The sequence below is a fragment of the Oryx dammah genome, unplaced genomic scaffold, assembly GCF_014754425.2.
Source record: "Oryx dammah isolate SB20612 unplaced genomic scaffold, SCBI_Odam_1.1 HiC_scaffold_26, whole genome shotgun sequence".
NCBI classification, from domain to species: Eukaryota; Metazoa; Chordata; class Mammalia; order Artiodactyla; family Bovidae; genus Oryx; species Oryx dammah.
Genome location: NW_024070210.1, coordinates 28719371 through 28744527, shown reverse-complemented (window position 1 = coordinate 28744527; position 25157 = coordinate 28719371). Strand labels below are relative to the sequence as shown.

The following is a 25157-nucleotide window of genomic DNA, read 5'->3' as shown; positions in this document are numbered from 1 at the left end:
TTCCAGTCTGCTATATTGAAAAAGACATCTTTTTTGGTGTATTTCTAGAAGGTCTTGAAGGTCTACATAGTACCGTTCAACTTCAGCTACTTTGGCATTAGTGGTTGGGGTATAGACTTGGATTACTGTGATATTGAATACTTTGCCTTGGAAATGAACAGAGATCATTTTGTCATTTTTGAGATTGTACCCAAGTACTGCATTTTGGACTCTTTGTTGACTATGAGGTCTAATCCATTTCTTCTAAGAGATTCTTGCCCACAATAGTAGATATAATGGTCATCTGAATTAAATCCAGTTTTCACAGTAGCTGGTAAGAAGAAACAATGTGTAAGCCAATGTGAATGCATAAAAAGAAATGATTGTCCTTATTTTGACATTACTCCCCCTGAAAGGCCTCTCAACTAAAGAGAGTCATTGCCAAGCTTGTAGCGGGTTATTGGGGTACCACCTTATTACTGCTAGGCAGAGGCAGTAACATCCAGTTCCAATTACATCCAGAAAAACATCCAGTTTTTCTCTTGGCCTCCTTAACCCTTGAAAGGGTGCTCCTCACTCATGCTGGGTTAGATGAGAGATTCACCTGACATAGAGTTGAAGGTAGCCTTGATGATGGTGAGAATCCTGTCTCCACTAGACATTCCTCTGACACCACCCAAGTGGAGAGGGGCAGGGGTGCCTCATTACTCCAGGAGGGGTACAGACTCCCCATGAGCCCTCCACTGATACTGTGGGGGCACAAGATACTTGTAACTGGCCATCAAGGATGAAAGTTCCAGATTCCTCCTCAGCCTTCTCTGGCACCCCCTAGTGGGGATATTGGTGTGCGCGCATGCTTAGTCGCTTCAGTCATGTAAGGACTCTCTGAGACCCCATGGACCAGGGCCTCCCAGGCTCCTCTGTGCATGGGATTCTCCAGGCAAGAATACTGGAGTGGGTTGCCATTTCCTTCTCCAAATATGACCTGAGACAAGCCAAAATGATCCTCATTAAAGCTTAGTGAGGATGGAAGCCTAGGTTGCCTACCTGGCCTTTGCTGGCATGATTGAGCATGGGGGACACAGTTTTCCTGTACTATTTGACTAGAGTATAATATTTATTGTTTAAAACTTTTCTGTTTCGGTATTCTGTCCCTTTCCTGGCCCTTTGCACAGAGAGAGCAGGCATCTCTTGAGTTTTGTGTCCTTGCTTATTGGTGTTTCTGGGTTGCCACCTTCTTCAGCTTCAAGTCTGCAATACATGAGGCAGAAGAGCCCAGGAAACTCACCACCGTGTTGTTCCTTGAGTCTTGTGGTCCCTAGCTGGTTTGCCTTCTTCTTGGTACCTTTCAATCTTCTAATCTTTGTTTTATATACAATGCCCAGAGTTTTGAGTTGTACTTGGAGGAAAGAATAGGGAAAAGTATATCTATTCTATCTTCTTGGAGGTAAAAATCTTCAAATTAGCCCTTTATAACATTGTGACTTTAGTTTCCACCCAATTCTCTCCATTTCACAGTGAAAATAAGAGGAATAGAAAAAATGATAAAGGGGCAAATGTTTGTGTAGATAGTATAGGGAGAAATATTCTCTATAGGGAGAAATATTCCTCTATAAAGAGATGTATGATGGCCTTCCTCAGTAAACCAAATATTATTGAATGCCTACCATGTACAAATCACTGAGGGAATGGACCCACCTACACAAGCATAAGCTGTGGACCACTCCTTCAGATTGGTGAAATGTTTATATCATTTGTTTAATACGTTACAGAAGATTCAAAAATGTTTGGTTGCAGTGGGAGTTGAGAATGCAGCAGAAAATGAGAATGAGATAGTTCTGTTACCCCAAATCACTCATTACTTTACAGATGGAGGAGCATTACTGAGTTATCTCTAGAGAACTTGCATCTTTCTCCCTCTCCCTGATGAGATGGAGTCCACTAATTTACTTCAGATGCCTTATAGCCAATGAACAAAAGCTCTTATTCCTCTCGTCAAATTATTTAAATGCCCTCAGGACTGTCTTAAACTGGGATAAGGGACTGGACTCTCAGCTTCATGAATGTTAAAAGCCTATTTTGGGGAGGGATTTTACCTGCCAGTTAATAGTCTTAAATTATTGTCATGTGCTCAATTTTTCCTTTATACCAGAGAATCACATCAGCTTCAGCATATGGGCTTCTTTGTAGTCTACTAGAGAGATGTATTTGGAGATACTGTAGGAGAAGGCAGCATTTTAATCAGTGATTTATATGCACTTTTTAAAAAGCCTTGTCAAGCCTGCTTTTCCCATTTAACCTTGAATTCTTTTCATAACGTTGTATCTTGATTTCATGCTTTTTAATGTGCCATATTTTTCTCCACAATAGATTTTCAGCTAAATTGGCCCAAAACAAGAGGGATGCTGAATGCTTTTTGTAACCATGGAAACATTTCTGGGCACTTACTGAGGACCTGGTTGCCAATAGTAATGCAACAGAGAAAATAGATACACTTCATTTAGCAGTTGCCTATGATTAAGAGACAGATAGAGTCCTTATAGTGCCATCTCAAGAGAGGCTTTTTGGTTAAAAGACCCAAATCCCAAACAGCAACTTCTCAGTCTAGAAGCAGTTATGACACCTTTGATATGTGATGGGAAGGAGTTCTAATTGCATTTAAAAATCATCTTTGTTTACAGTTTTTCACCTCGTACTTTTTTTTTTTTGAGACTGTTTTTTAACCACATGTATTTGTTTCCAAGAAATATGCTCACTGTTTCCTGAAATAGCTCGCTAATGGAATTAATGTGTTCCAAGTACATTGGCATATAGAACTTTAGAAATACTCTTTGGCTAGATGCAATGTATTTAAAAAATAGAACAGCAGGCTTTGAAATCATGGTGATATAATTTGACTTTTCAATCAGATTATTCTACAAGGCTAATGTAACATGGAAGGGAAAACCATACTGTGTTCTTACTTACTCGTTGATCTCAAGTTTTTATGGATTGAAGGTATTTTGTTCTGTTGATGTTCTGAGGATTACTTGTGGCATTTGAGACTAAATGGTTTCAGGCAGGAGAATGCAGTTGATTTGTAAATTATACAACCTTCATTTCTTTTCTGCTGCTGCTACTGCTAAGTCGCTTCAGTCGTGTCCGACTCTGTGCTACCCCATAGACGGCAGCCCACCAGGCTTCCCTGTCCCTGGGATTCTCCAGGCAAGAACACTGGAGTGGGTTGCCATTTCCTTCTCCAATGCATGAAAGTGAAAAGTGAAAGTGAAGTCGCTCAGTCGTGTCCGACTCTTAGCGACCCCATGGACTGCAGCCCACCAGGCTCCTCCATCCATGGGATTTGCCAGGCAAGAGTACTGGAGTGGGTTGCCATTGCCTTCTCAGTCATTTCTTTTCTAGAGGATGCCTTTCTGAGCACAGAATGCTACTTCCTGCTTTCCTTTAATTGCAGTACTGGAACTTTGCTTTTTTATTGCCCAAGTGATTTCTTGAAAGCAAACCCGTCCCTGGTTAAATTTATCTTCATTAGTTAGTACAACATTATACTTGGTTTGATTGCATTTGCCACCATGTCACTGGTTATCTAGAACTGTCCATGAAAAAGTTTGAGTATTCTGTACAAGCTTCAGAATTTGTTTTCTAAAAGCTTTATGAAGTTAATTTTCTTGCTATGTTGACTTGCATGTTTTAGAAAAGCTGGGTATTAGTGAATATGCCAGTACCTGACCTCTAGAACCTTGACATTTCAGAATCTCTAGTTTTAAGAACCTTGAAAAAACCTCTAGTTTTCAGAGGTTGTTATTGTCAGTGTTACTTGTTTTTCAATTTTGTGTCATTTTAAAAGGAAATTTCAGATGTGTAACACAATTTTATATGGACAGAAGTTAGAACATATAATTTATATGAATGGTCAAATAGAGATCCAATTTTTGCCTTGATTTCTGAATATTATTATACTAGGTGGCAGGACATTTTTAACGACAAGTTTAAAGTAACAGAGCCCATTTTCTATTTTCCTCTTCTTACTACCATTAGGAACGGATTAGAGGAATTAAAGGTAAATTATGCTACAAATAAGCTTTAATTCCATTTTCACAATTCCCAGAGAACCAGAAAATTTTCCTTAATAATGAAATTATCTGATAATTAAAAGCTCAGGAGGCTTCCTTGCCCTGAGACACACACTGTAATTGATGCAGGTATATCTTTTTTGCAATTATCTAGCCCAACAGGGAAGAAGCTGGAGTCAAGTAGTAACTATAATTTAATAAGTACTTTTTTCATTTATGTCCTTGATTCTTCTTGCTGAGGAAGATTCTTACCTGTGTTGTTCTCTGTGTTGTGTATTTATCTTTTAAAATACCATGGAGAATTTATCCTCTTCTTTTCTTCCCCTCTTATCTTTCCCTTTGTTTGTTAAGTCCTCTTTCTCCCTCCCTGATACTCTTTTCCAGTGTCCACTTTTGTGGAGAGAGAGTTTCTGAAAAGGAACGTTGCAATGGAGTTGCTGAGATGTGGTTTTAAGTTCCTCCTTTCTTCGAGCTCTTGTTAATTATGCTAAGGGGTGGTCTAGGCCATTGTTAATGGAGCTTTCAGTGCCCTTCATATTTCCCAGTTTTAAAATTTATGAAACATTTCAGAAACATAGAAAAATATAGCACCACACAACAAACACCCACCATGTAACTTTGCCAAGTCTTAACATTTTGCTATATTTAATTCAGACTTACTTTAAAGAAGTCATCCAGGTTGGAGATCATTGGAGTTCCCTGAGGATGCCTCTATGTTTCTTTTCTCTCCCTAGTAGGAGTAAGACAAATCTAAATTTGGGCATTATGATTCCCTCTGTGATTTTATCCTTTTGCTGCAAGTATTTGTAAATTACACACAACATAATTTGGCATGTTTTAAAGTTTTATACAAATGATAGAATATTGAGCATATTTGATTCTGCAACTTGTTTTTGCTTCCACTCAATGTTACGCTTCTATATTGTTCAGATACATGTCTATATGGTTTATGTTAACAGCTATATAGAAATCCACTGTATTAATTAACATTCCATTTAATTGATCTGTTCTTCTATTGATCTAATTTATCTCTTCATGTGAACATCTAATTTATTTCCAAATTTTCACTACCATAACAGATAATTCTGTAATGTAAGTATATCTCTGAGCACCTATACTAAAGCTTAGTTAGATGGAATATATGAAAGAGACAGTCCTATTCTGAGCCCCCTTTTTAAACATGGTCATTTCTTCTTTGATTGAGGTCCCTTGAATAGATCCCCTTATTGTAGCCCCACTATTGATGGGATCCTGAATAGGAACACAATTCATGTGTTCCCGCACCACCCAGAGTTCATCTTTGGTACTCTGGATAGCATCACTGACTCAATGGACATGAATTTGAGCAAATTCCAGGAGATAGTGGAGGACAGGGAATCAAACTCCAGCAGAACTGGTGTGCTGTAGTTCATGGGGTTCCAAAGAGTTGGACATGACTTGTGAACTGAACAACAACAACTCTAGATTAAAATCAACGCAGTTTATAAGAGAGAAACTAGTGACAATAGTGTCAGGAGAAAACCACTGTACCATTTCATTTGAAGTTTGGTTTTTCTTTTATGCAAAGGAAATTGGAGATATGTATTAGGATCTGTGCTTGTTTTTAAACTATTTTCTCTCAGTTCAAATCCATTCTTTCATATCTTGCTTTGAATGTTAAGGCTGGAATTCTGCAAACTACAGTTTGCCTTTGCTTGGGGGGCATTCTCTGATCTTGTGACAAAAGGACTATGGGGAGATGGAAGTAGGGAGAAAGGGCTTCCTTTTTCCAGCTTTTGGCTCACTGTTTCTGTTGTTGGCATCTTAGCACTGCCTTTCATGGTGCTGTCAGCAGCATGGGTTCTGGTCTCCAGCTTCTTGGAGCATTCCAGAGCCAGCCTCTTTGCACTCCTCTCAGAGGTGGGAGCACTTACCAGGTCATTTTCCCTCCACAGATGTCTGAGCTGCATATCCATGGGGCCTCACCTCTGAGCTTCTAGTTTATAATAACCTTGACCTCTTCCCTTTGCTTCCTCAGCCAGAGGGTGGTAGCTGCCTCTTGCTATTCCAGTCTCTGGCTATTTCTCTGTTCCTCCTTCTATTCATCCAATTCCCACTACCCAAGGAACCAATTCTCTATACTAAATTCCCTCTGTTTAAATACCTATTGTGGGTTTTGTTTCCTTACTGGACCTTGACCAGTGTACTAATTAAAGTCTTGTCCACGCAGCTGTGTAGGTTTAGAAGCAGTCTATGTGCAAGAGCTACAATCTGCAGGTGAAGCAGGACTTTCTGGAGATGATAAGTAACTGACATGATGGACATCTAAGTCTTACCCATTCTGATATTCACCAGGTGGACAAATAAATATAACATGTCAGGTGAGAGATGCCATGTAGAAAAATAGAACAAGATAAGGGGTTAGAAATTAACTGAGTGAGTGCTGTTTTATATAGGGTGGTCTTTTCTGATTTTTATACACAATGAACTGTCTGGGAAGAAGCGATTACACTGAGGTCTGAAGGAAAGAGTGATCCTACTAGTTCAGTTCAGTTCAGTCACTCAGTCATGTCTCTTTGCGACCCCATGAATGGCAGCACGCCAGGCCTCCCTGTCCATCACCATCTCCTGGAGTTCACTCAGACTCACGTTCATCGAGTCCGTGATGCCATCCAGCCATCTCATCCTCGGTCGTCCCCTTCTCCTCCTGCCCCCAATCCCTCCCAGCATCAGAGTCTTTTCCAATGAGTCAGCTTTTTGCATGAGGTGGCCAAAGACTGGAGCTTCAGCTTTAGCATCATTCCTTCCAAAGAAATCCCAGGGCTGATCTCCTTCAGAATGGACTGGTTGGATCTCCTTGCAGTCCAAGGGACTCTCAGAGTCTTCAACACCACAGGCCAAAAGTGGTTTTAGAAAAGGCAGAGGAACCAGAGATCCTACTAGAGGGAACAGTAAAAGGACGAGCCATGGGGTAGGATGAGAATTTTGTTTGGTGGATTGATCATAAACTGTGGCTTTGCCAAAGCTTTTCAGTAGCTGGTCATCAGTAATACTGTCTAGTATTACTCCTGAGTTTCTGTTGTTCTAGAGATTTCCTGATGTTTCATGAATCTTTTTCTTAAGGATGTCAGGTACAGGATTATCACAGGAGACATTCTTGTTCATGACATGGAAGGACTTTTATATTATTTCAAAAATCAGTTCCTTTGGGGAAAAAGAAACCATTATGAAGTTGAAACTTAAAGCATTACCTTCTTAAGCTATGATATCAAAGTCTATTTCAAAATCAAAATAAGAACTTCAAGTTTTTCTGAGACTGTCTAGATTTTATTCTGTTTTGATCCTGCAAAAAGCAGCCATTGCTTATATGGAACGTTTGAAAATTGCTCTCCTGCATTTAGACCCATAATGACAAACAGTTACTTTCATTTGAGTCTGTGATAGATGAGCTTTACTCTTGCTACTTTGCTTTGCAAGGTTGGACTTCTTAGCCATAAAGATGGCATTGAGCAAATATTGTTTATGTACCAGAAGAGATGCTATTTACAAAACTGAACAAAACTCAAACTATATGGAGGATTTCTCAATTTCTTATAAGAAGAGTGGTTGAGCTCAAGTGACTGATAAGTATGGGGATAAATCTGGTTCCATGAAAAGTTATATCCAGGAGTTCAAATGTCTTTGGAACTCGGTCTCTCTCCCTCCCTATGTCTCTTATTTCTGCATCCATCTGGGCTGGTTCCCTTCTATGGCTCCATGTGTAGTGAGATGGTTGCCAAAGCTCCAGATTTATATCCTCTTAGGTTATAATCCAGTGCAGAAAGAAATGCCACTTTCTGGCAACTGAAAAAAATCCTGAGGTTAGCACTCATTGGCTTGATTCTCCCTGCTTGGCTTGAATTATGTGGCAAACCTTAGCAATCTTTGAAATCAAGGAAATATGGAACTCTGATTGGCCAGGCCTAAGTCATTTGTCATTTCTATAGCTGGTGTAGAGAGAGAGAGCTTTATCAGAAGCAAGGTCTAAGTGTAGAGAAAAGGTGGTTTACCTAGAAGAAAATCAGGGTTCCAAAAGTTGAAAGAGTAGATATTGGGTGGCAAAGAAAATGAACCTCTATTGCAGGAGTCAGTGCCTCTCATGGATGTCTCCATTGCCCTTACACTGTACACTGATCAGAAGCCTGTTTCAGGGGTGAATCTGGACTCCTTGTATCATCGCATATGGCTTACTGTCATCACAGGTGCCATGAACACCTGTTTCTCCGTGTTTAGGAATGCACATCTCTTATGAGTCAGGAAAGGCAATTTTTTATTTGATAATTTGGATTTTGATCATGGCTTAGTTAGTGTTAGTCACTCAGTTGTGTCTGACTCTTTGGTGGACTGTAGCCCACCAGGCTCCTCTCTTCATGGAATTCTCTAGGCAACAATACATTCTCTTCTCCTGGGGATCTTCCTGACCTAGGGATCAAACCAGGTCTCCAGCACTGCAGGCAAATTCTTTACCATCTGAGTCATCAGGGAAGCCCTCCCTTGAATATTAGAAAATCTTGCTAACTCATCTTTTTAGATTGGTTTAACTGCACACTTAACTTCATGTGAAATCACCACAAATTTAGTAGCTTATATTATATGTATTTATTTCAGTGTCTGTGGGTTAGAAATCCAGAAATGAGTTATCTGGGTCCTCTGAACAGGGTCTCACAAAAGATCAACTGGGTTGTGTTCTCATCTGGACACTGGACTGGGAAAAATTCCATTTCCAAACTCTCTCAGGTCATGGGCTTAATTGATTTCCTTGTAGAAGTAGGATTAAGGGTCCAGCTTCATGCTGGTTTTTGATTGCAGGCTGTCCTTCACTCCTAGAGGCTACCTGTGGTTCCTAGAGGATGCCCACAGTTCCTTGCCACATGAGCACGTGGTTGCTTACTACATGAAGTGAGCAAGGAGGGGCCACTGGCAAAAGACATCTTGTATTATGTAATGAAATCATGGGCATGACATTCTGTTGGTTATAAGCACATCACAAGTTGGTGGTTACATACTCTGTTGGTTACAAGCACATCGTAAGTCCTGCCCACACTGAAGGGGAGGAGATCATACAAAATTATGAATACTAGGAGGTGGGGGTGGGGGGGTGAGGATCCTAGATTTGCTATATAAACAGAGAAACTACATGAAAGATAGAAGTTACTTAAATGACTTCATGTGAGTTGTTTAGTCTCACAGATTTTTTTTTTAAATGAGAAAATTGTATTTCTGTTCTGAAAATCAACTGTTCCTTTCTCTTGGCTGCTCTACAAATGATTCATCCAGGAATTGTTCATAAAATGATTTTGGTTAGAACCTAGATCTATAGACCTGAATTGACTTTCAGATGGCAGAGTGTAAAGGGAATGCAGACTTCACAGGAAAACTCACTACTGGCATGTGCTTTCTCATTGCAAATGCCCAAGAGACCTTGCCAAGAGTCCTTATTGATTTTGTAGATCATTCCAAGTGAAGAACTTCTTTATTGTTAATATTAGACATAATAAATATAACAGCAATAGGTATTCAACAAAGGGAAACCTTGCCTTTGTGCTAAATAGACTATCTAATTGCATTATGTTATTTAATCATCATAATTTTGTGAAGTGTGTCCATGAGTAAGTGGGTGGATTATTAGTTCTGTTTTTTAAAGAAAAGAATTCCAGAGAGGTTCAGTAATGTCTCTAGCTGGTCAAGTAGCTGAGATGCCAAACCACATGTGCCTGACTCAAAACCTTAAGGTGCCTTCCCCATGTAGCCAGCATCCCAAAGCAGACTGAAGCGCTCCCATGCCGTCCTGCACCTCTGTCCTCTGTTACAAGAGGTCCGGCTCAACAGCAATTACTAGCAACAAATGACTGGGCATTATAGCTTCTGACAGTGGACTTAAACCCTCCTAAGTCTGGTTAAAGCGTCTGTCTACAATGCGGGAGACCCGGGTTCAATCCCTGGGTTGGGAAGATCCCCTGGAGAAGAAAATGGCAACCCACTCCAGTATTCATGCCTGGAAAATCCTATGGACTGAGGAGCCTGGTGGGCTACAGCCCATGGGGTCACAAAGAGTCAGACATGACTGAGTGACTTCACTAAATCTGGTTTAAGGGATTAATGGAGAAATAGGCTGCATTTGCAGTCTCCATTTCCCTGGCCCCTGCTTGCTTCTTTCTTCACTACTGTTTGGCCTCTAGTCTTCAACTCTAATGATCATGCACTGAATTATTTGACTAGTTTCCCCACCTTCATTTTACTTATTTGGGAATGACAGTGTTGAATATTCCTCCTCTGAAACTCATTCCTCACCTGGGTTCTGGATACCACTTGTTCCTAGATTTCCCCTTGCCACGTCTTTTTTGTTCACCTTCCTCTCCCCATCCCTTAAACACTGGTTTCCTTCTCACACACTCAGTTTCTTATCCCTCCTGGCTCTCCTAACCTTCCCCTACATTTAGTATGTACCAAATTATATTGATTCTGTCTCTACAATTTCTCTTGGATCAGTCCAGCTTCTCTCTGTCCCCTCTGCCTTAGCTTCTCTATATCTATATCTGTATCTATCTACCTAATTTATCTATCTATATCCTCTTCTGCTGGTCTATCTCTTTCAATAATGTCCTAACTGGTTTCTCTATGTTCATTCCACCTCTTATCCATTTTCTAAGTTCTCCTCAGAATGTTCATTCCAAACTCTGCACCATATTTCATACCTTCTCATACAAAAAGCCTTCCAGGATGACTTCTTTCGTTTGAAGTGTGCATAGCCTTCAAGGATTTGGGCCATTGTCTTCCAGCTTCCAGAAATACCAAGATAATTCACATCTAAACATTCAGTTTCCTTTCCCTGCTCCTGCCTAGTGAAAACTGCTCATTTTTCGAGAGTCCTCTCATGTACCATTGTCTCTAGCAAGCTTGGTTCATTCAGGTGGCTATAAAAAAATAGTATAGACTTGCCAGGGTCCAGCCCTGGTGGATCCAGGGTAATTCGAAGGTGGGGACGGAATTGGCGTCCTAGGAAAAAACTTAAATTACACATATATAGAGAGATTAGAAACGGATAGTGTAGTAGGAAAATTAGTGGAGAAAAGGAGGCTGAATAACTTGGTTTACGTGGAATACCAATCACCACCTACGTAGGCCACAGGTGTCTTTCCATTCTCCCGAAGGAGAGGAGGCACTGAGGCCTCCCTGGTCCGATCTTAGAAGCCCAGGAAGAATTAGCAGGCTTGGTGAGTACCCACATTCCAGATGGGAATTCAGCCAGAAAAACGGGGAGCAAGAAAGAACGACATGGGGGAACCAGTCTTTCCAGCAACTGATCCGTTTTTCTTTATTTTCAGGTTTGCTTATATACCTTTGTTATACATAGGGATGAATACAGAGTCAAGCGGGGGTCAGCAGACCTGACCCTTGTCAAAATCAGGTGCTTCATTTAAAATTATACAAAGGTCTTATGGGTTTTACATCATCTTCTGGCCACGATGCCTGCTGACATTTTATGATCCTTTCTGATAACGGTCAGTCAACCAGAAACTTATTTTTCCAGGGGTGATTTTTTTCTTAAACCAAGCGCCACCCTCCAAATAAAATTGCATTCCTATAGGGTGAGGGTATAATGGGTTACAATCAAGAAAGGAACTTACTTAGCCTAAGGTTTAACATGATTAATCTTAAAGATTAATACTTATTTTTCCTATATGCTAGTTATATTCATTATAAGGGCAGGGAATATGGAGATTTAGCAGCAAATATTGGCTCAACAAATGAAAACCCTTCACCAATGTTCTCCTTAAGATCTATTTAGTCTTAAGATAGTGATAAAGTTACATTTTTGCATAGCAAGGACACAGTGATTTATAACAAAGTACAGTGATCTATAACAAAAGAGAAAATTCATTAACTCAAAAAGTCTAGTATTGCTAACATAAAAAACTACTATATTTCCTTTTCTATATTCCAAATACATTGATTAATATATTCCCAGGTGCCTAAGGATATGGAGGCCTGGCGGCAATCATTGACTCAACAATGAGAAAAGCCTTATGCTAATTAAGACTTTCAAAATACTCCAAACTCTCTGTGCTGTTTATGGTTGAGAGATTGTCTCACAAACTAATCTGTCAGCAGAGAGGTTTGACCTGAGACACCCTTGTCCCACCCAGGGCAGGGAATTAGCAGCAATTCAATGAAACCAAGCCATGCCTGTGGGGCAACCCAAGACGGGTGGGTCATGGTGGAGAGGTCTGACAGAATGTGGTCCACTGGAGAAGGGAATGGCAAGCCACTTCAGTATTGTTGCCTTGAGAACCCCATGAACAGTATGAAAAGGCAAAATGATAGCATACTGAAAGAGGAACTCCCCGGGTCATTAGGTGCCAAATATGCTACTGGAGATCAGTGGAAAATAACTCCATAAAGAATGAAGGGAGGGAGCCAAAGCAAAAACAATACCCAGCTGTGGATGTGACTGGTGATAGAAGCAAGGTCCAATGCTGTAAAGAGCAATATTGCATAGGAACCTGGAATGTCAGGTCCATGAATCAAGGCAAATTGGAAGTGGTCAAACAAGATATGGCAAGGGTGAACGTCAACATTCTAGGAATCAGCGAACTAAAATGGACGGGAATGGGTGAATTTAACTCAGATGACCATTATATCTACTACTGCGGGCAGGAATCCCTTAGAAGAAATGGAGTAGCCATCATGGTCAACAAAAGAGTCTGAAATGCAATACTTGGATGCAGTCTCAAAAACGACAGAATGATCTCTGTTCATCTCCAAGGCAAACCATTCATTATCACAGTTATCCAAGTCTATGCCCCAGCCAGTAATGCTGAAGAAACTGAAGCTGAACAGTTTTATGAAGACCTACAGACCTTTTAGAACTAACACCCAAAAATGATGTCCTTTTCATTATAGGGGACTGGAATGCAAAAGTAGGAGGTCAAGAAACACCTGGAGTAACAGGCAAATTTGGCCTTGGAATGCAGAATGAAGCAGGGCAAAGACTAATAGAGTTTTGCCAAGAAAATGCACTGGTCATAGCAAACACCCTCTTCCAACAACACAAGAGAAGACTCTGTACATGGACATCACCAGATGGTCAACACCGAAATCAGATTGATTATATTCTATGCAGCCAAAGATGGAGAAGCTCTATACAGTCAACAAAAACAAGACCAGGAGCTGACTGTGGCTCAGATCATGAACTCCTTATTACCAAATTCAGACTCAAATTGGAGAAAGTAGGGAAAACCGCTAGACCATTCAGGTATGACCTCAATCAAATCCCTTATGATTATACAGTAGAAGTGAGAAATAGATTTAAGGACCTAGATCTGATAGATAGAGTGCCTGATGAACTATGGAATGAGGTTCGTGACATTGTACAGGAGACAGGGATCAAGACCATCCCCATGGAAAAGAAATGCAGAAAAGCAAAATGGCTGTCTGGGGAGGCCTTACAAATAGCTGTGGAAAGAGGAGAGGTGAAAAGCCAAGGAGAAAAGGAAAGATATAAGCATCTGAATGCAGAGTTCCAAAGAATAGCAAGAAGAGATAAGAAAGCCTTCTTCAGCGATTAATGCAAAGAAATAGAGGAAAACAACAGAATGGGAAAGACTAGAGATCTCTTTAAGAAAATTAGAGATACCAAGGGAACATTTCATGCAAAGATGGACTTGATAAAGGACAGAAATGGTATGGATCTAACAGAAGCCGAAGATATTAAGAAGAGGTCGCAAGAAGACACGGAAGAACTGTACAAAAAAGATCTTCACAACCCAGATAATCATGATGATGTGATCATTAATCTAGAGCAAGACATCTTGGAATGTGAAGTCAAGTGGGCCTTAGAAAGCATCACTACGAACAAAGCTAGTGGAGGTGATGGAATTCCAGTTGAGCTGTTTCAAATCCTGAAAGATGATGCTGTGAAAGTGCTGCACTCAATATGCCAGCAAATTTGGAAAACTCAGCAGTGGCCACAGGACTGGAAAAGGTCAGTGTTCATTCCAATCCCAAAGAAAGGCAATGCTAAAGAATGCTCAAACTACCACACAATTGCACTCATCTCACATGCTAGTAAAGTAATGCTCAAAATTCTCCAAGCCAGGCTTCAGCAATACGTGAACCGTGAGCTCCCTGATGTTCAAGCTGGTTTTAGAAAAGGCAGAGGAACCAGAGATCAAATTGCCAACATCTGCTGGATCATGGAAAAAGCAAGAGAGTTCCAGAAAAACATCTATTTCTGCTTTATTGACTATGCCAAAGCCTTTGACTGTGTGGATCACAATAAACTGTGGAAAATTCTGAAAGAGATGGGAATACCAGACCACCTAACCTGCCTCTTGAGAAATCTGTTTGCAGGTCAGGAAGCAACAGTTAGAACTGGACATGGAACAACAGACTGGTTCCAAATCAGAAAAGGAGTACGTCAAGGCTGTATCTTGTCACCCTGCTTATTTAACTTCTATGCAGAGTACATCATGAGAAACGCTGGACTGGAAGAAACACAAACTGGAATCAAGATTGCCAGGAGAAATATCAATAACCTCAGATATGCAGATGACACCACCCTTATGGCAGAAAGTGAAGAGGAACTAAAAAGCCTCTTGATGAAAGTGAAAGAGGAGAGTGAAAAAGTTGGCTTAAAGCTCAACATTCAGAAAACGAAGATCATGGCATCTGGTCCCATCACTTCATGGGAAATAGATGGGAAACAGTGGAAACAGTGTCAGACTTTATTTTTTTGGGCTCCAAAATCACTGCAGATGGTGATTGCAGCCATGAAATTAAAAGATGCTTACTCCTTGGAAGAAAAGTTATGACCAACCTAGATAGCATATTCAAAAGCAGAGACATTACTTTGCCAACTAAGTTCCGTCTAGTCAAGGCTATGGTTTTTCCTGTGGTCATGTATGGATGTGAGAGTTGGACTGTGAAGAAGGCTGAGTGCTGAAGAATTGATGCTTTTGAACTGTCATGTTGGAGAAGACTCTTGAGAGTCCCTTGGACTGCAAGGAGATCCAGCCAGTCCATTCTGAAGGAGATCAGCCCTGGGATTTCTTTGGAAGGAATGATGCTAAAGCTCAAACTCCAGTACTTTGGCCACCTCATGTGAAGAGTTGACTCATTGGAAAAGACTCTGATGCTGGGAGGGATTGGGGGCAGGAGAAGGGGACGACAGAGGATGAGATGGCTGGATGGCATCACTGACTCGATGGACATGAGTTTGGGTGAACTCCGGGAGTTGGTGATGGACAGGGAGGCCTGGCATGCTGTGATTCATGGGGTTGCAAACAGTCAGACACGACTGAGTGACTGAAAACTGATTGGCACAATAAATGAAAAACCCTTCATCAATAAAATTTCTAATCAACCCACTATACTATACTAATAATTTTCTAACTTCTCAAAAGAGTCTGTATTTAGAAAGTTTAAAGCATCTTGTCGGAGAAGGCAATGGCACCCCACTCCAGTACTCTTGCCTAGAAAATCCCAAGGATGGAGGAGCCTGGTGGGCTGCAGTCCATGGGGTTGCTAAGAGTCAGACACGACTGAGCGACTTCACCTTCACTTTTCACTTGCATGCACTGGAGAAGGAAATGGCAACCCACTCCAGTGTTCTTGCCTGGAGAATCCCAGGGACGGGGGAGCCTGGTGGGCTGCTGTCTATGGGGTCACACAGAGTTGGACACGACTGAAGTGACTTAGCAACAGCAGCAGCAGAGCATCTCGTGCCTCTCATGGTTGGGAGGCTGTAAATAATCACATGTGGCCAGACAAACCTACTCAGGCAGGCTAGAGAACCTTCAGAGGAGTTTGTAAGTTGAAACACTCTTGTCACGCCCAGGAATTTTTATTGACTGGAGCTGCAAGTTAACTCCTTCTCCGAGAGAGATGCTGATGGGGGAGAGCCCACCGTAAAGTCAGAGGTATAGGTGAGAGCATGAAACAGTAAAGTAGGTAGACTCTGGTTTTGGGGGTAGATGCTCAGGGACAGGGAGTTTCCTGAGGCTCAACCTGCCTTTGCATGCTGAGCCTCCTTCCTCATGACCTTTGCCAAGGGCGGAGTTCCTCAGCTGGCTCCTGGCATAGACTGAGTGACTTAACACTTCTCAGAGCTCTAGATACTCAAGTTTTCCAGCACAGGAGATTCTCTGTCTCTGTGAGCTCACCTTATGGTTCATAGACCGTAAGGCTTCTGGCTGCCTCCTCACATAGTGGAAAAGGGTAAGAGAGCTCTCTGGGGTCTCTTTTATAAGGGCAAGAGTCCCATTCTGACTACTCTACCCCCATGAGCTAATTACCTTCCAAAAGCCATGCCTCCTAATACCATCACATTGAAGGAGTAGGATTTCACTGTAGGAATTCTGGGAGGATACCGGGATTCAGGTCATAACAGTCCATAATATTTCAGCATATTCCCCACACTGCCGCTCCCCACCCCCACCCCCATGCCCCTGGCCTTTTTCTGGCAGTTAGCTGCTTCCTTATCTGTTCCAGTAGTTTGTTGCATTTCTCATTTCTCAGTAATATAGGTTTCGTGTTGTATATAACTTAATTGCACCCACTCAAGTCTGTAGGTTTCTTGATGGCAGGGGTTTGTGCTTTCATTATCTTTAGAGTACAAGAATTTAGCACAGCATCAGTTTCATGAATGAAAAAAAAAAAAGACTTAATGAATGAACATACATCTTATCTTTGCTTGCCCCATCATATCTCATTACCTTCAAGAAAATGAGCAGCCTGGAAATATTCTACAAGTAACTGTAAATTTCAGACTGTTGGAAGAATCTAGTCAATGCCACTCTCCAGGTTTGCTAACACATTTGACACTGTGTTGGAAGACATAGGCAAAAGTACTTTAAGGCTTGCTTTGACCTTCCCCACCCAGCATTAATGGGGACTTAAAAGACAAGTGAAAATGAGCTATGAATGTTAGTGTGTCAGCCTTTACTTGTAGTTGTTCATTCTTTCTCTGAGCTATACAGCAAGACACAGGGGTTCTGCTTCTGCGATTGAAGTGGGGAGCTCTGGTGCATAGGAGAGATGGCGGTGACATTACCACGTGGAGCACCTGTGAATGGGACAGTCTCAGACAACTTGGCAGGGGTAAAACCATTAAAGTGTAGATCCAATTGATATGTTCTGGCAACATCTCCTGAGTATGCACTGGAGACAAAGATCAAGGGAGCAATAACTCTTCTTTGGCACTCTAACTATAGCAGTGAAGTCATGATATCTCAGTTCTCAGCAGCACAGCCCCAAGTCATTTTCCTAAGAGGTGTCTCCTTGTCAGAAGATGTTTGGCTAAGTTGGGCAAGATGTTCTATGTATCAGAGAGGTACTACCATTCAATGTTAGTGCAAAAGAATATTTATTTTCCTGATGATCAGTGGAATCTTTGAAATATTTTGATTGTATTTTTGGTTTGGAGATATGGTCTTGATTATAATGGCACAAGTTCATGCTATTTTGTGTCTGACTCTCTGTGACTCCATGGAATGTAGCCTGCCAAGCTCCTCTGTCCTTGGAATTTTTCAGGCAAGAATACTGGAGTGGGTTGTCATTTCCTCTTCCAGGGGATCTTCCTGACCTCAGGATCAGACCCACATCTCCTGTGTCTCCTGCACTGACATGTGGATTCTTTACCACTGAGCCACTTGGGAAGCCCTGATTATAATGGAATCCTTGTTAAACTATAAGAATTTGGCCCCCAAATATGTTTCTGAAACTGTTCTAATTTTATCTACATTAACTTTGTATCATTACTTCTGATGTATGTGTTTTATCTTCCCTGCTAGACAATAAACTCCTTAGAACAAGGATCATGTATTAATCACCCCTATCTCCTGTCACCAGTATCTATAGCATTGTGACTTGCATATGCTAGATTCATAATAAATATTTTGTCAATTAAGTTAATGGGAATGTTAAACTTTGCTCAGGTTCTGGCATAGTTCAGGTTTAGGTTTAGTTCAGGTTCAGGTATAGGCAAAATCAAAGACAAGTCAAGTTTGACTTGGGGGACAAGTCAAAAGAATTCATGGTGGCTTACTCTTTAAGCCTGCCTTGTTATTCAGGAATTTTTGAAATATGGGGAATTTAAGAAGAAAATCTGTGGAAAACTGATATTTAACAAATGCCTGTTTTATTAATAATTTTTAAAAGATCCAGTTGTTGAAATGGGAATATAAATGCTTCTTTCTACTTGACTGATGATTGACCAGTTCCTCTTGGTTTTCTTTGCTGATCTTCATATTTCCCTGACCTCCAAATATCAGGATACAGGGTTTAGCCTTTGGACTTGCCTCTCTTCCTAATCTCATCATAGCTCGGTTCAGTTCAGTTCAGTTGCTCAGTCATGTCCGACTCTTTGCGACCCCATGAATCGCAGCACGCCAGGCCTCCCTATTCAACACCATCTCCTGGAGTTCACTCAGACTCACATCCGTCGAGTCCGTGATGCCATCCAGCCATCTCATCCTTGGTCATCCCCTTCTCCTCCTGCCCCCAATCCCTCCCAGCATCAGAGTCTTTTCCATGAGGTGGCCAAAGTACTAGAGCTTCAGCTTTAGCATCATTCCTTCCAAAGAAATCCCAGGGTCGATCTCCCTCAGAATGGACTGGTTGGATCTCCTTGCAGTCCAAGGGACTCTCAAGAGTCCAGTTCTTCGGCACTCAGCCTTCTTCACAGTCCAACTCTCACATCCATACATGACCACAGGAAAAACCATAGCCTTGACTAGACGAACCTTAGTCGGCAAAGTAATGTCTCTGCTTTTGAATATACTATCTAGGTTGGTCATTAACTTTTCTTCCAAGGAGTAAGCGTCTTTTAATTTCATGGTTGCAGTCACCATCTGCAGTGAAATGGGGGCTTCCCTGGTAGCTCAGATGGTAAAGAGTCTGCCTGCAATGCAGGAGACCTGGGTTTGATCCCTGGGTTGGGAAGATCCCCTGGAGAAGGCAGTGGCAATCCACTCCAGTATTCTTCTTGGAGAATTCCATGGACAGACCATGGGGTCGCAAAGAGTTGGACATGACTGAGCGACTCACTCCCTCCCTCCCTCACTCACACGTTAATGAATCAAATTGCCAGCATTCACTGGATCATAGAGAAAGCTAGGGAATTCCAGAAAAACATCTACCTCTGTTTCATTGACTACACCTAAGCCTTTGAATATATGGATTATAACAAACTATGGAAGCTTTTAAAGACATAGGAATACCAGACCATCTTACCTGTCTCCTGAAAAATCTGTATGCAGGTCAAGAAGCAACAGTTAATATGGAAAAACTGACTGGTTCAAGATTGAGAAAGGAGTATGACAGGCCTGTCTGCTGTCACCCTGTTGGTTTAACCTATATGCTGAGCACATTATGAGAAATGACAGGCTGGATGAGTTACAAGCTGGAATCAAGATAAGTTGGAGAAACATCAACAACCTCAGATATGTGGATGATGCCACTCTAATAACAGAACGTGAAGAGGAATTCAAAAGCCTCTTGATGAGGGTGAAAGAGGAGAGTGAAAGAGCCAGCCTAAACTAAATATTAAAAAAACTAAGATCATGGCATCTGGCCCCATTACTTCATGACAAGTAGAGGGGGAAAAGGTGGAAGTTGTGACAGATCTCCTCTTCTAGGGCTCTAAAAATTACTGTGGATGGTGACTGCAGCCATGAAATCAGATGTTTGCTTCTTGGCAGAAAAGCTATGACAAACCTAGACAGTGTGTTGAAAGGGAGAGACATCACTCTGCCGACAAAGGTCCATATAGTCAAGGCTATGGTCTTCCCAGTGGTCATGCGTGGTTTAGAGGGCTGGACTGTAAAGAAGGCAGAGCCCAGAAGAATTGAGGCCTTCAAAGTGTAGAGCTGGAGAAGACTCTTGAGAGTCCCTTTGACAGCAAGGAGATCAAATCAATCAATCTTAAGGGAAATCTACCCTGAATACTGGTTGGAAATACTGATGTTGAAGCTGAAACTCCAGTTCTTTAGTCATCTGATGTGAACAGCTGACTCATTGGAAAAGTCCCTGATCTGGGAAAGATTGAGGGCAGAAGGAGAAGACAGTGTCAGAGGATAAGATGGCTGGATGGCATCACTGATGCAATGGACATGAACTAGGGAAAACTTCGGGAGATGGTGAGGGACAGGGAGGCCTGGCGTGCTGCAGTCCATAACACAACTGAGCAACTGAACAACATATGTTAATGAGTCTATGGTCTACTTTTGTGTCTAAGTGCTTGCTTGCTACTCTGCTTGGATGTCTACTGGGTGGTGGTGGCTTATTTGCTAAAGTCGGGTCTGACTCTTAAGACCCAATGGGCTGTAGCCCACCAGGATCCTCTGTCCATGGGATTTCTGTGGCAAAAATACTGGAGTAGGTTGCCATTTCTTTCTCCAAGGGATCTTCCTCATCCAAGGATTGAACTCGCATCTCTTGCGTCTCCTGCCTTGCAGGTGGATTCTTTACCGCTGAGCCACTAGAGAAGCCCAGTCTACTGGGTACCTCACATCCAATCTGTCCAAATCTGAATTTCTAATCTCCACTCAAAATCTTACACTTCCCACAGTCTTGCCTATCTCTAAATAGCAACTTCATCCTTCCAGTTTCTCAGCCAAAATTCTTGGAGTCATCATTCACACCTCTCCCCTTTTTTTCTCTGCATATAACCCATCAGCAAACCCTGTTGGCTCTGCCATAAATATATATCTAGAATCAGGCTCTTTCTTCCTACCATCACTGCTACCATGGTGCTTTAAACAACCGTCATCTTGCCCCTTGAACTTACTTCCTGATTTCTATGAATCCACCTTTCTTCTCATGTAATCTGTTTTCAGCACGGTACTCAGTGTTCCTTTAAAACTCAAGGTAGTGTGTTATCATTCCTTTGCAGTCAGTAACTTCCATCACATTTAGAATAAAAGCCACAGACAGCCTTTTCAGTGGCTATAAGGTCTTTATTAATCTAGCTCCATACGGTTGCTCTGACCTCATTACATTCTTTTCCCTCTGTTTGCTCTGCTTCAGCAACTCTGGCCCCCTTAGCTCTTCTCCTAAAACACCAGCTGTGCTACTGCTTCAGGGATTTTTTTTTTTTAATTTATTTGATTGCATCGGGTCTTTGTTGTAGGCATATGGACTTCTCTCTAGTTGTGTCATGCAGCTCTAGAGCACAAGGACCCCGTACTTGCAGTGTGTGGCTCTCCAGTTCTGCCATCATCTGTTTCCTCTGCCTGGAATGCCCAATCTCCAGATGGCTGCAGGTTTGCACCCTCACATCTTTAAGGTTGTTCCCTGTACTCAAATGGCCCTTATCAGAGGCCTCACTGATCACACAAGTTTAAACTGTATCCATCCACTTCTATACCATTTTTTTTCCTCTATGGAACTTTTCACTATTTGACCTGTTTTACTTGTCTGTCTCAGTGAAGGCAGGAGGCATTTCCAACCATTTCTTTCATTTCACCATTTCTTTTCATTTCTTCCAACAATTTCATACCCCCTGCATCTAGAAGTGCTTACCTGATGGTGATAAGAAAGAAATATTTATTGAATAAATTGGTGAATACTTTTTTGGTAATTGGTATATCCTATTTTCAAATAGTTTATTCCAACGGCATTAACAAATTAAGTGGTTGAATTTGCCATGAGATGCCTTTAGATTTGTAATAAGAGGAATGATAAACTATTGAAATGTATGAACTATAGCTTTTCTTCACTTTTCACAGTATATTATAAACAATGAAGCTAAAACTTTAATGGAAGAAGTAACACTGTAGTAATACAAAACTCATGCTGTGCTTAGTTATGTCTGACTCTGCTACTCCATGGACTGTAGCCTGTCAGGCTCCTCTGTCCATGGGATTCTTCAGGCAAGAATACTGGAGTGGATTGCTATACCCTCTTCCAGGGGATCTTCCCAACTCATGGATTGTGCATTGCAGGTGGATTCTTTACCGTCTGAGCCAACAGGGAAGCCCAAGAGTACTGGAGTGGGTAGCCTATCCCTTCTGCAGGAGAACTTCCTGACTGAGGAATCAAACTGGGGTCTCCTGCACTGCAGGTGAATTCTTTACCAGCTGAGCTACCAGGGAAGCCCAAAAGACTTTCTTTTAAGGCTTAGATTTCAACAGATGATCAAACAGAATTAGAATGCGTTTATTTCTTAAGTGAATCTGGAGAAAACCTACAAATGAAGAAGAAAGCATACAAATGAAGATGTTACGTTTTATGCCTTTTTCTCTTGTGGAACGAATTAGTTCTATTTTCTGAATTATTATCATGAACCATTGGTGTGAAGACTCTGGTCTTTAGAGCCACTTGGATTCATATGACAGCACTGCTATTTTCTTGTGTGCTTGCGTACTGCATGCTAAGTGCTTCAGTCATGTCTGACTCTTTGTGACCCTGTGGACTGCAGCTCACCATTCTCCTCTGTCCATGGGATTCTCCAGGCAAGAATACTGGAGTGGGTTGCCATGCCCTCTTCCAGGACATCTTCCCGACCCAGAGATCGAACCCAGCTCTCCTGCTTCTCCTGTACTGCAAGCTGATTCTTTATCACTAGCGCCACCTGGGAAGCCCCTATTTTCTTGTGTGCTGTGCATGGGCATCACTTAAAGAGGCTTCTCATTCCTCATTTATAACATGTAAATAGCAATATCTAGTTAAATGTGAAAACCTACACAAGACATGTTAGGCATGTAACAGGTGTATTTTTTTTCTCAAATATTCCTACTCTTTATTTTTTGTCTTTTGCAAATTGTGGGTTGGCCTAGACACAGAGGAGGTGCTCCAGGCTTCCAGGTATTTCTTCATGCGATACATTTGCCAACACATGGAACTGTCTTTTGCTATGTGATCAGGTGGTAGCTGGAGTAGAGCTGAAGTTGTGGGAAGAGACTCCAGTCCCCCTCTGGGAGGAGAGTGCCCAGCAGACAGGACACCCTCCTTCTTTCCCAGGACCCCTGAGAAAGATGAGCTGCCCCGAGGCCTGGCATGCTGCAGTTCATGGGGTCGCAAAGAGTCGGACACAACTGAGCGACTGAACTGAACTGAACTGAACCGCATCCTTCAGTACTGCTGATCCAACATTCTGTTCTAAATGGTGACATATCATAATCCCATCACACAGTATTATTGCAGTGTTTGAAATTTTGGAGATGGGCAGCAGTGGGAATTAGTGAAGGGAATTCTTTTTTCTATAAACAAATCCTTTCACTTTCTCCTCCTATTAGAGATAGCAAAGGCATTAGATTAGCAAAGGCATTAGATTTTATCTGGGTTATTCCATAAATCATATTTAATGGTTTATAAAGAAATTGACCTGACAATCTTGGAATTATGTTGAATTTCAAAATTTTCTTTGTTATTCCTTATTTTAGTGAGTTGTAAAGAACTTTAGAGATTTTAAGACCTTATTTTAAGAGCTCTCACTAATTTCATTTTATTAAAGAAGTTTTTTTCTCCCTCTATAGTAAATAGGTAAAAGTAAATTAACATATGTTCAAACTTAAGTTTGTCAAAGCTTATATAATTTTTTTTTCTTTATCTCCCTATCACCTTATTTCTCTTTGAGAAGAGTAGCTTACAAACCTAACACCTCTCTCTTAAACAAACAAAAGAAAATTTATTTTTACAGAGCTTTGAAGAGTTCCTAAATTTATCTATAAATTTGCCCAAGTGTTGAATTTAAGTGTGGAATTGAATTTGAAGAGTTCAGTTCTACATTTTCCTATTTTCCTAGGGAAGGGGCGGGCAATAGCTAATGAAGATTTCCCTTCATCTTCCCCAAAGCTTCCTTCTCAAGTGTTTTCACCAACCAGCATTCCTGATTCTCAGCAGAAACGCAGACCCGGCCCTCACCTTCGGTGGGCTCTGTCCACCTCCGACACGTCTTTGTTCGAGCATGTGGAGTCTCTGTGAGATGTAGTTAAAATTCCCAGTGGGCACAAACCGGACATCACTGAATCAGCTGGGAATTTGATCCTGGCAGGCTCAGCGGTGAGCATGGCCGGCGCGCTCCTCTGGGAACCCGGGGTCCCCAGCGCTGGTGCGCGCCGCTTGCGCCCCTTGGCGGTAACCGCCAGCACCGACATTCATACGCATGCAATCTACGTGGGTCTTCGCTGGAAAGGAGTCCTTGAGTTCTCACGGTGTGGGTGGTTTGAGAAAAAGAAAAGTCGTGTGGTTCACACTCGTGAGAGGCGACATTTTATTCTTTGTTGGAGTGTGAACTGTTTGTGATTTATTTTTTAAATTTTTTTCACTTTTTTTTTTGAGTATTTTTCATTTTATTTATTATTATTATTATTTTTTACTTTACAATATTGTATTGGTTTTGCCATACATCAACATGAATCCGCCTCGGGTGTACACGTGTTCCCAATCCTGAACCCCCCTCCCACCTCCCTCCCCATACCATCCCTCTGGGTCGTCCCAGTGCACCAGCCTCAAGCATCCTGTATCCTGCATCGAACCTAGCCTGGCGATTCGTTTCTTATATGATATTATACATGTTTCAATACTATTCTTCCAAATCATCCCACCCTCTCCCTCTCCCACAGAGTCCAAAAGACTGTTCTGTACATCTGTGTCTCTTTTGCTGTCTCGCATACAGGGTTATCGTTACCATCTTTCTAAATTCCATAGACATGCGTTAGTATACTGTATTGGTGTTTTTCTTTCTGGCTTACTTCACTCTGTAAAATCGGCTCCAGTTTCATCCACCTCATTAGAACTGATTCAAATGTATTCTTTTTAATGTTCGTGATTTACAAAAAACGTGTCTGCTGACAGTATAGGTGACCTCATGGGTTTATTCATTGCCCGTTATTCTCTTCCTAACCCATCTCTACCTAAGAGCTCTTCTTGTATAACTAGTAAACTTTTGTCATTTTTCCAAATAGGCTTTGGTCTAGTGTCAGTTGGTCATTTGCGGGGAGGTGATTGTTTCGTTGTTATTGTTGTTTGGTTCTGAATCACTCCAGGAGACAAAATTAAAATCCCAAATAAATTTTACAGAATGTCTCATTTTCTAAGGAACCACCCTGAAGCAGCAAGATATCATGCAATAAGTAAGAGAAATCT

At 41.5% G+C, this 25157-nt stretch overlaps 1 protein-coding gene across 1 annotated transcript in view; it reads left to right on the top strand.

Moving 5' to 3' along the window:
* SYT16 (synaptotagmin 16) overlaps nt 1-25157 on the top strand; it is a 163034-nt gene that overhangs the window by 47414 nt on the left and 90463 nt on the right. The gene's annotated exons all lie outside the window — the stretch shown is intronic.